Raw genomic sequence first — 12,618 nt, 5'->3', positions numbered from 1 at the left:
TCCCACAGTTTACTCCATCCACTAAGGCTTTCTGTACTTAATTATAAAGTTTCCCTGAGTTGAAAGACACAGAGCTGCTAAGACAGATACCAATTTAGTTAACTGAGATTACTTTTGATCAGGTCTCTACCAGGCATAAGTCCTGGAGCTGCAGACTTTCAGAGCCATTCTTCTCATTGTGCCAACTCTCATTTTGTGCCCCTTTTAAATTATTTCATGGACTTCAAAACTAATTACCTCATCCTCTGACTACTCAGAAATTCAGCAAGTCTTACTCAGTTTAACTCTTGATTTTATTTGACATTCCCTGGCTTTTAAGGTATGGGTATATATTCTAATGTTAATTCTAAAGCCCTTTGTAATGGGGAGGATCCAAAGTGTAAATGTCTTTTCTTTCTAATGATAAAGTTATGAGTTTAATGCATTCTTGCATTCTTTCTTAGGACCATACACTCCTAACAGGATTTTAAAGCAATATCTCATTGAGTTTTAGATATCTTACCTAGGTTTATCTGATCTGTAGTAGCACATTATTGTCATTCTTCATAACTATAATAACTGAAATACACTGAGGCCTTACTACACTAAGTGTTTCATATTTATTTTCTCATCTGATCCTCATAATAATAATTACAAGATAAGGACTACTATTATATCCATTTTACACTTGAGAAAATGGAAAACTGAGTTACCTGAAGCCCACACAGCAAGAAACAGAGCTGAAACTCAAACCCAAGTCTAATGACAAAGCCCACATTGCTGGTCAATAAACACAAGATTCAGAGAAATACACATAAGATAATAACATGCCAGTTATCACTTCTTGCCTATCAGAATAGCAATGTTTTGTTTTGTCTTCTTAATTGATATTATTAGCAAAGGGGTGAAAAAGCAACCACCCACATGCACTGCTAATAGGCTATAAATTGATATAATCTTTTTGAAGACAAATTTGACATTATACATCTAACCCTCAACCAAGAAAATTCACATCTTGGAATATATCATAAGGATGCTGTGTTTTTATTAAATGTGCAAATTGGAAATTACTTAAATATTTGTCACTAGGTGTTTAAATCAGTGATGACACCTATACACAATGGTGGCACCTATACACACAGCCATTAACAGTGATGATTTGTGGTTCTGATCAGGCGTAACTGGCTATGGGAAACAGAGACCCACTTGTTGTACCTCTAGAGGAAAAACAGCTGGAAGGGAGGCATTTATTATAGAGGTATATAAGGACTGAAACTGCAGCAAGAAAAAACAGGACTAAGGGGAACTTGAAGGCATGGTTCCATTCCTCTGGGCATCTCTGCTTCTCCACAGAACAGCTGTACCTTCCTCTTTTTGACAACCAGCTTCATCTGTTCTAATTTTTTCTGTTCCTTCACAACTCTTATTTCTGCTTGGCTTGCCATGCCCTTGATTGAAGGTCATGGCATCCTTACACGATCAGCTCCAATGAAGATCGACACAGCTGCCCAATTCCATAACCCATAGAGTGGCATATGACTGATTCAACTCATCTTTCCACCTAGGGGTACATCTCTGACCACCCACAGGTGAGCTGACCTTGGATGAGATGCTGATCCTTTAGTTCAACTAGTTGTGATCACAAGATACAACCAATTAAGAATAGAGAACTATGGGCTGGGCATATTTCCTTCAGTAGGAGGCTGGGTAGACTAACAGTGATCAGTATTTCTAATAGGGTGGTTAAATAATAAATTATGAACAATATGTTATGATACCATTTTGCTTTAAAAGTAGATAGATAGAAGGATAGATAGGTGCATGTGAATAGAAGCAGCATTGAAGCATATATACCAATATATTAGCAGTGGTTTCTTCTGGGAGTGATATTACACAGGATTTGTGTAGGGTTTGTTTGTGTCTCTGTATTTACAAAGAAATACTATTTTGTCAGTAAATATAAATATGAATAAAATTAGTAAATATGAACCAAATAAAACTAAATGGCAGAATAATGAACTAAATAGTCATTTTGGGAAATAAAAGTGGTTCATGACCTCAAGAAATTTATAAGCTAGTAAGAGTCACCAATATTAACAGGTTATCATGAGATAAGCACCATAATAGAGGTTTACCTGGGCATACCTTTTAGCCTCTTATCTGCCTGGGAAATTCCTACTCAACTTCCCAGACCCAACTCAAATGTCACCTCCTCTCCCAGGCGAAATTAATCACTTCCTCATTTATTTTCCAGTAGCACTTTAGAAACCACTTATTTTCTTCAAACATAAGTCCCAACTTTTTTCACATTTAGATGCTCCCGAAATCAGGATAGGTCTTACAATCAGTATTAAAAGAAACTAACCAGGCTGGGCATGGTGGCTCATGCCTGTCACCCTAGCACTCTGGGAGGCCGAGGTAGGTGGATCCATTGAGAGTCAGCAGTTTGAGACCAGCCTGAACAAGAGTGAGACCCCGTCTCTACTAAAAATAGAAAGAAATTATCTGGCCAACTAAAAATATTTATAGAAAAAATTAGCTGGGCATGGTGGCGCATGCCTGTAGTCCCAGCTACTCGGGAGGCTGAGGCAGGGGAATCACTTGAGCCCGGGAGTCTGAGGTTGCTGTGAGCTAGGCTGACGCCACGGCACTCACTCTAGCCCGGGCAACAGAGTGAGACTCTGTCTCAAAAAAAAAAAAAAAAAGAAAGAAAGAAAGAAAGAAAAAAACTAATGAGCTACCAGGTAGAAAAGTAGATAGAAAAATAATATAATTTTCATTGCTTGCAGATGTGTGAATTTAACTAATTTCCCAGAAAAGATCAGAGAACTTTCAGAGCTAGAACTGACGACAGATTGGCACTTTAGGAACAACTAAGTGGGTCCAAATAGACTTAAACTCTACATTAAAAGTTTGGCTCCAACTTTGATTTAGAGAAGAGGCTTGTAAGTAATTCCAGGGATAAATGTGTGGTATTCTCAATAAAGTTATTAAAAAACATATATAGTTTTTAGGATATTTTTTAATACTCCAAAGCTATTGAAATTTAATGGCATATCCTACAAAGGTGTCTTCGATTCCAAAAAGTATGTAACTGTATATGGCTCTGTTAAAGCACTTAGCTCATTGAATTATAGTTGGTTATTTGCCTGTCCTTTTCCTAGATGGTTAACTCCTAAAAGACAGAAATTGAGGTAAATAAAACTCAGTGTGAACAGTTAACAAATACAGCATTCTTACAGTCAGAATTTTAAAATTTTCTTTTTATATAGGTTTTTTCATGAATGTGCTTTCTAAGCTGTTACATGATAAAGAAAAACTATCATCATTATGGTCTGTTTTTTTCACATGTGTTGACATCATTTTTTTTTCTTATTCCATTGTCAATACTCAATAGGCATCAATTTTTTTAAAGAACAAAAAGTAAGTTTATTTCTCTTGCATGTTCTGAGGTAAATGGTCTCAGCTGGTGGTGCAGATTTTTCATGAAGTCACTTAGGAGACCACTATCCTTCCGGCATGTTGTTTCACAATCTAGGACACTGTCATCATTTGCAGGGTTGGAGAAAAGTCATTTCAGGTCCTAATCTTTGTATTCTCTCCTCAATTCTTGGAATCTACTAAATCACCTGAATGCATAGCAGACATACTCTTCTGAGCAACGCTGGAGAGTGGTGTTCACAGAAACCAGAGCCTACGAATGCCTCATAATTTTCCATTTTCATAAAATCCTCAGGAAGCTCCCACTTGCTTCCTCACAGGAGCCCACTGACACCTGCCATCATTTTTGAAGTTGGATTATAATGTTGAAGAGGGAATGGGCTATATTCTGTATTCCTAAATTATTTCCCATAGCAGCTAGGCACAAAACAGGTACAGGTATTCCCAAGTGCTCATTGATACGTAAAGTCTTTTTGCTGGACAAGTTAACATTTGCACAACCCTGGGGAAAAGTGTACCCCTTTATCTCTCATCAAATTTTACATTTTTCCTGGAATCCTGCCCCTGCACCTTGAATGCTTTTCATATAGTTTATGTAGAATTTCCTAGAAAGATGAATTCCCTAGGACAGATAGTAACGCTTTTGACTGATTTGGTCCCTTGTCTTGTATGAGAATATATTGGGCTTTGGATGCCAGCTTCTTGTGAAGAGGCTGGGAAATCTGAGGCTATAGCTTCTCAGTACCCTCAAAGATCAAGTGTCAGGCCTCAAAGGAGAGCTTTTCAGGAAATTGTAGCTATGTTTTGGTAGGCAGAATTCTAAAATGACTGCCCAAGAGTCCCAATCCTTGGTTATTCAATCAAACAGTAATCTAGGCACTATTTTGAAGGGATTTTGCAGATGCAAATAAGGCCACTAAGCAGTTGATCTTAAGATAGGGAGACTGTACTGGTCATCACATGAACCCTTTACAAGCAGAGAGTTTTTTCTAGCGGATCGCAGACGTCAGAGACTCAAAGCATGGGATGGATTCAATGGGCCATTGCTGGTTTTGAATATGGAGGGGACCACTTAGAAAGGACCTTGCAGAACTTAGAGTGACCCTTGACTGACAGCCAGCAAGGAAACAGGGACCTCAGATCTACAACTGCAAGGAACTTGATTCTGCCCATAACCAAAATGAACTGGGAAGCAGATTCTTCCCCGGAGCCTCAAGATAAGTCCACCCAGTGGACATTTTAACTTTGACCTTATAAGACCCTGAGCAAAGAACCCAGTCAAGCTTGCTTGGACTTCAACAGAAAGCTAATACATATGTGGAGGGGATTGGGATGATTCATAAATAGTGTTGCCAGATATGCTGATGATAAAATTTTGTATAGAAAGAACTGTGAGCTAGCTGGGCACCCTGCTCCTCCTTGGCAGGACTGACTCCATATAGTTGATGAGCCTTTTGAACAGCTGTAAGCCCACAATAAATAAGCTGGGAAGTCCTTTTGGTCTATGCAATCGCTGATCTAATTTCTTTGTCTTCCTATAAGTTGAACACCTTGGGTGAACTGAGACTAGAGACAGAATGGAGAGGACATTTGGCAAATTACAGAATACCATCTGTCAAGTACCAGTTTTCATCTTCGTTAAACTTTAAGTGTTGTCTATTACTGCTTAATTCTCCTTTACCTTCTCATTTGGAGGAAACCTATTTTGCCTTGTCCTTCAGGTATTCAGATATTGTGTATCTTGTGTTTGAGGTATTCTGACTTTAGACACTTCAACTCTTGGTTTTTCAGGAAGGAGCAAATGTTTTTAACTGCCTGTTCGTAGTCACAGCTATTTACCAACTATTTACCATGTTCCAGAACCTATTAGGTGTGTTTCATATATTGTCTCATTTGATCTTCACAATAGCCCTGTGAGGAAGTATATTATCCTCATTTCACACACATGAGGAAACAGGCAGCAAGAGGATAGGTATTTTCTCAAGGTTGTGGGATTCAGAGTTAGGAATCAAGCCTAGGTCTTTCTGATTCTAAATCGTCTGGCAAATCACCGTTGAATACTGTCTTCTAGTTTATGGGCAGCGTATCAATGAGAAGGTGGTCATTTGTCTCCTGAATGTGCCTAATTGCCTCTGCAAACCTCTCAGCAAACATTTATGAACACCCGTGTCCTGGTCTAGGGACAACTTATAACAGCAGAGACCCGGAAGTTGTGGGAGGAAGCCAGGAAGTCAGCCCAGAATGGAGTTGGGGCATTGGTTTCCGGGCTGGGGTTAGAATAGGCCACAGGGCACTACTGCAGTCTCAACAACTCATCAAGAGACCTTTGGGGGTGTGGGGGGGTGCAGGTCAGACCAAAGTATGGGAAAAAGAGAGTAAGGGGGCACCACGAACATCAGACTCCATCATGGGGTTAGATGCTGAGACAAGCCTGCCTGGGCAGGGTTCCCCATCACATACCCCTTAAATATCTACGGAGACAACAATGGGCTACTAATAACAACACCTATTGCATTAGTGCCCTCTAAGTACGTGATATGCTTCATCTCATTTGACCTTCACAACAATCCTATGAGGTAGGAACTAGAATTGCCCCAGAATTCTCCAATTTAACAATGAGGAAACTCTGAGGAGACTCAGAAAGGTTAACAATTTTCCAAAGATTACCCAACTAGTTAGTGACATAGCCAGGATCCAAACTGCACTTGACCCAAAACCTGTGTATGTGAACATTATTCTCCACTGCTGTACCACTTCCATCCCTAGTAGTGGCTACCTAGAGAGCTGAGTCGAAAGCTCTGTGAGGCTACATCCACCGAAGACTGTGATGGACACTGCTATGGTTTGGATAGGGTTTGTTTGGCCCTACCAAGTCTTATGTTGGCATTTCCTCCCCAGTGTTGGAGCTAGGGCCTGGTGGGAGGTGTTTGGGTAGTAGGGGTGAGTCTCTCATGAATGGCTTGCAGCCATTCTCCTGGGAGTGAGTGAGTTCTTGTTCTTAGTTCCCAGGAGAATGGATTGTTGAAAAGAACTTGGCACCTCCTCTCTGTCTCTGTCTCCTTCCCTCCCTCTCTCTCTCTTTCTCTCTCTTTCTCTTGTGTGCACATGCTGCTTGTCTCGCCATGTGATTTGCATACACTGGCATTCTGCCCTGAGTGGAAGCAGCCTGAAGCCCTCACCAGAAGCAGATGTTGGTGTCATGCTTCTTGAACAGCCTGCAGAACTGTGAGCCAAATCTCTTTTCTTTATAAACTACTCAGCCCCTCCAGCCTCAGGTATTCCTTTACAGCGACACAAAAATGGACTAAGATAGACACAGCCATGACAAAGCACTTTCAAAGCGCTTTCTGGCCTCAAGACAGAGATCTGGGAGCACAGATAACGGTTGACTTTTATTAGATTATATAAGAAAGTTTCCTAGAGGAAGTGGTTTTTAAGCAAGGCTTCCAGGGAAGACCAGTGGAAAGGTTGAGAAAAGGCACAAGTTGGGGAAACAATATAAACGAGGCCAGGAAGCCAGGAAGGTGTATTGTGGTGGGCGTGTGTGTGTGTGTGTGTATGTGTGTGTGTGTGTGATTGTGCCCTGCTTCCTGCCTAACTCACTTCACTCCAGCCTTCTCAGAGAGCAGAGCCACATGATGTTTCAAAAAGTCTAAGTGGAATCTCTTTGGAAAGATGCCCTACTCTTGGCAGAGGGTGCGACCTCCTGTTTCTTGAGGTACCAGATGAGGAATGTGTGGATGCTTTAGGCAAATGGAGTTATAAACATTTTCTTCCTTTGTCACCCCTCATTCCCTTTGGGACTGGTATTTCAGTGGCAGAAAGCTCACATCCTTTGTGAAATACCACTTTCCCATGGGCTCCTCTAGAAATTGAGTATGGACAAAACCTTACTGAGCCTCTCATGAGATTGCAGGCAGCTAGGGACATTTCTACCACAACTGATATTGCCAGAACAGAGCAATGTAGCATTCTCCAAGACTTCAGTCACCATTAAGTTATGTAAATACTAACACAGAAATAAAAGGGAGAGACGCACAGCTATGCACTGATGTTCTTCCCTAAGACTCCAGTCAGTTAATTGACGCAGGTCCAGTCTGATAGAGAAATGGCCAGTTTCTAACTGCCTCCTTACAGTACAGAGCGAGCTCGATGACCATAAGCGTCAATCTTGCTGAGTTCGATGGAGTCATTGGCAACACCCACATGTATTAGAATATCTTACATCTTATGTGGTAGAATTCACGTGTGAAGGTTAAACAAAGCTTTATTTCAAGATTATGTCTTGGCTGGGCGCAGTGGCTCATGCCTGTAATCCTAGCACTCTGGGAGGCCGAGGCGGGCGGATTGTTTGAGCTCAGGAGTTTGAGACCAGCCTGAGCAAGAGCGAGACCCCGTCTCTACTAAAAAATAGAAAGAAATTATATGGACATCTAAAAATGTATATAGAAAAAATTAGCCGGGCATGGTGGCGCATGCCTATAGTCCCAGCTACCCAGGAGGCTGAGGCAGGAGGATCGCTTAAGCCCTGGAGTTTGAGGTTGCTGTGAGCTAGGCTGATGCCACAGCACTCTAGCTTAGGCAACAGAGTGAAACTCTGTCTCAAAAAAAAAAAAAAAAGAAAAGAAAAGAAAAGGGAAAAAAAGAAAAGATTGTGTCTTATATTCATGTACTCATTCATGTACCAACTGGCCTAAGTGACACCTCCCTTAGGGAGCCTTCCTTGACTCTCAAGACAGCCCTTCTCTGGCTGACATTTACTTCTTTGTATTGAAACCATGTGTCTGTATGTCTAGTGCCCCCAACCACTCTATGCGCTCCTCAAGAGAATTGTCATGTTTATACCTGTATCCCCAGCACCCTGGACTAGGCCTGGATATAATAGGTGAGTAATGAGTATTTACTAAATTAAATTAAATAATTAGATACAGGTGTGGTGGCTCATGCCTGTAATCCTAGCACTCTGGGAGGCCAAGGTGGGAGGATTGCTGGAGCCCAGGAGTTCGAGACCAGCCTGAGCAAGAATGAGACCCCACCTCTACAAAAAATAGAAAAATTAGCCAGGTGTGGTGGTACATGCCTGTCATCCCAGCTACTTGGGACGCTGAAGCAGGAGGTTTGCTTGAGCCCAGGCGTTTGAGGCTGCAGTGAGGTAGGAGGACAGCACTGCACTCCAGGCCTGGCAAACAGAGTGAGACTCTGTCTCAAAAAAAAAAAAAAGATACAATGTGGAGTTGCACCTGTAGATTCTGTTTATAATATGCCTCTAACTCTGAAGGGGGAGGATAGCTGTGCTGGGATCTAGACTTAGGCTTAAGTGCTGCAGTTTAGATGTTTCAGGTTTCCTTCAGTTGAACCCAAGTCACCTGGATAAAGAAATGTATGTACTTTTAGTATACAAATGACAGATTCAGGGCAAAAGCCCTGATCGATGAAAAAAGCAAGCTTTGGCTTCAGGATCCCTAAACTGTCTTGTAAAGAATCTGATAGGCAACCAAAATGGGTGGGAACAACCTGCCATCCTGGCTGCAGAGAGGAAAGCCAAACATCAGTGGACCGGGAGCTCATTGTGGACAAAGCATCCAGTACCCGGGGCAGAGGCAGGGTCATCCCAGGAGAAGAGGCAGGAAAGGAAGGTTGATGCTAGAGCCCATGGAAGGGTCTTTAATTCTGCAGTAAAGGAGATTCAACTCTCTTCTGCAGACAATAAGAAACAATTAAAGGTTTTACAAGCAGGGGAGGAGTAGGATTTGATTCAACAAAGATTTATGAAAAGTATACTTTGTACTAGCACCAATAAGGGCATAAAGTTGAGTTAAATATAGTCACTGCCCTTGAGACAAGTACACAAATGACTGTAATACAAGATGAAATAAGAAGCGAAACCCAAGGTGTAGAAAGGAAGGGCTATAGAGGTCCAAAGGAGATCCCTTCTGCTTGATGGAGGAGATCAGAAATACTTCACGGAGAGGGAGGTGTCTTAAAGGGAACTTGAAGAATGGGTACTTTACAAATGAACACGGAATTCCCTGAAGAGACAACATGGGCCAGGAGCGGTGGCTCACGCCTATAACCCTAGCACTCTGGGAGGCCGAGGCGGGTGGATCACTCGAGGTCAGGAGTTCGAGACCAGCCTGAGCAAGAGCAAGACTGTGTCTCTACTAAAAATAGAAAGAAATTATCTGGCCAACTAAAAATATATATAGCCGGGCATGGTGGCACATGCCTGTAGTCCCAGCTACTCCGGAGGCTGAGGCAGTAGGATTGCTTAAGCCCAGGAGTTTGAGGTTGCTGTGAGCTAGGCTGACGCCATGGCACTCACTCTAGCCCGGGCAACAGAGCGAGACTCTGTCTCAAAAAAAAAAAAAAAGAGACAACATGAACAACCAATAAACTTGTAAAAGTTGTTCGACTTCCCTACTAATCACGGAGATGCATATTAAAACCACAATGAGGTATCATTTCATATCATTCAGATTAGAAAAATTAAAAAGTCTGACAAAACCAAGAGTTGACAAGGAAGAATAGTGATAAGAATATCAATACACTGCTGGTGAGAATGGAACTTGGTACAATCACTTTGGATAATTTCATGATCTCTAGTTAAAGAAGCACTTACCCTATGACCACAGAATTCCATTCCTAGGTATACATACCCAGAGAAACTCCTACACGTGTACACAAGGAGATGTATTAAAATATTGATAGCAGAAATGCATGTGACAGCAAAAACCAGGAATGACCTCAATGGCCATCAGTACAAAAACAGATAAACTACAGTGTGATTGTATACTGAATATTAAAGCAAGGAAATAAATGAAGTTTAGCTATAATACATGCATCAACATGCATGAACCTCACAAACATCATACTGAGGGGGAAAAAAGTACCAAATGCTTACCTTGATAGCTTGATACTCATTCACATAAAGTTTAGACAAGTTTATGCAAACCAATATTATAAATACTTATGCATATACATCTAGATATAAATACAGTATAAATATATATAGTGATAGAAAATATATTTATAGAATATATAAGTGTAAATTTTCCATATGTATAGAGAGAAAGAGAGAGGAAACACATAAATATATGGAAAGGCATAGGAGTGAGAAATGCCAAACTCTTTTCTTAAGCGGCGTAGTTGGTACATAGCTGTTCATTGCACTAATATTTATAACTTTTCGTATGTTTTAATATTGAATTTTTTAAAAAAGAGAAGAGAGTAGCTCAGTAGGAGGGATTGAAGTAAGAAGTCATTTTAGTGAGAAGAAATTATACTGGCCGGGTGGGCTATATTCGGGGAACAAAGTGTCATCATTCTGCTTGGCAGAATAAAAGGAATTTTTTATTGTCATAAGAGCAGCAATTGCATTTGTATACATCCTGTACTTTATAGAACACTTCCATATACACCAGCTCATTTAATTATCAACTTGAGGGACAAGTATTCCCATTTTGTAGATGGGGGAACAGACTCAGAAAGGATAAGTGATAGATTAGTGAATATTTTTGGCAGAGAGAAAGCTTAAAAGGATATATAACAAATGGTAGTGGTTATCTCTCGAAGGTGAAATACAGGTGATTTTACTCTTTGTTTTCTTAATTGTGTTTTTTGATATTTCTATAAGTGAACATGTATAATTTATGAAGTAAAAAACAAAATAAAGCAGGGAGGGGGAAGGAAGGCGGCGGGGGGGGGGGGAGGGGGCGGGGAGTGACTTCCTCAAAATCAAATAAATAGTCAAGTTTTTTGGTTCTCAACCCTGCTGTGAGTACAAAAATGACTAACAATAGAAGAAATACAAGAAAGGAGCTAACATATGAAAAAACGTTCAACCTCACTGGTAATCAAAGAAATACAAATTAAAGCAATTTATAAGAATCATGTCAATTAAATTAGCAAAACTGTTTTTCAAAGAGGAGGGTGTGGTGAAACTAGCAGTCATTTATTGCTGGTAACATTGTAAATTGGTACAATTCACTTAGAAAACGATTTGGCAGCAAGTAATGAGAGCTGTAAAAATGTTCACACCCTGTGGAAATAATCTAAAATGTGGAAACATTTTTTTCTGGGGAACAAAAAAACTTTCACATGAGCATTATTAATGCAGTGTGGCACCCCCCATTCAGACAGTGGGTCCAAGATTGGCTATTTATAGAAGAGTTGACCTACAATCCTCTGGACATTTATTTGCACCAATTGATATATGTAAGGGGGGAGGGTGTTTTTTGGCTTGTTTGGGTTTCGACTGAAGGAACAATGAGAAAGTGTGTTTGTGTGGGTGTGACGGGGAGGGAATGAAGGGGATTGATCTGGTATCTGTTCAAGGCCCAGGCACTTGGATTGCTTTTTTTTTCTGCCTCAGCATAGCTCCATAAGATTTAAGTGAAAAAAGTCAGTCTCTGGAAGAGTGTTCTGGTTACCTATTTGCTTTCTTTTTTTTTTTTCTTGTGAAATATATTGTAAATAAAATGTAAGTAATGCATATTAACAATTTAAAGAATTATTTTAAAAAGAAAACCTGGGTACTCAAAACTCAGCTTAAGAAACCTGTAGAGGCCAGGCGCGGTGGCTCACACCTGTAATCCTAGCACTCTGGGAGGCCGAGGTGGGTGGATCGCTCGAGGTCAGGAGTTCGAGACCAGCCCGAGCAAGAGCGAGACCCTGTCTCTACTAAAAATAGAAAGAAATTATCTGGCCAACTAAAAATATATATAGACAAAATTAGCCGGGCATGGTGGCGCATGCCTGTAGTCCCAGCTACTCGGGAGGCTGAGGCAGTAGGATCGCTTAAGCCCAGGAGTTTGAGGTTGCTGTGAGCTAGGCTGACACCACGGCACTCACTCTAGCCCAGGCAACAGAGCAAGACTCTGTCTCAAAAAAAAAAAAAAAAAAGAAAAAGAAACCTGTAGAAACTTAGCATCCTTCTCATCTATTCCAGTTAACCACTGTACTGAAGTTTGTATTGATAAATTCTTTGATTTTCATTCATTTGTATGTGTGTCCTTATTGCTTAGGCAATATGTTGTTTAGTTTTGCCTGTTTTTTTACCTTTATTGTATTTTGACTCTTACCAAATGTATTTGCATTATACACTCAATATTGAGTGTCTGAAGTTTATCTGTGTTGATGCATATAACTGCAGTTTGTCCATTTTCCCTGATGTATAATATTCCACTGTGTGAATTACCA

The sequence above is a fragment of the Lemur catta genome, chromosome 9, assembly GCF_020740605.2.
Source record: "Lemur catta isolate mLemCat1 chromosome 9, mLemCat1.pri, whole genome shotgun sequence".
Classification (NCBI taxonomy): domain Eukaryota; kingdom Metazoa; phylum Chordata; class Mammalia; order Primates; family Lemuridae; genus Lemur; species Lemur catta.
Note: the sequence above shows the minus strand (reverse complement) of the source record.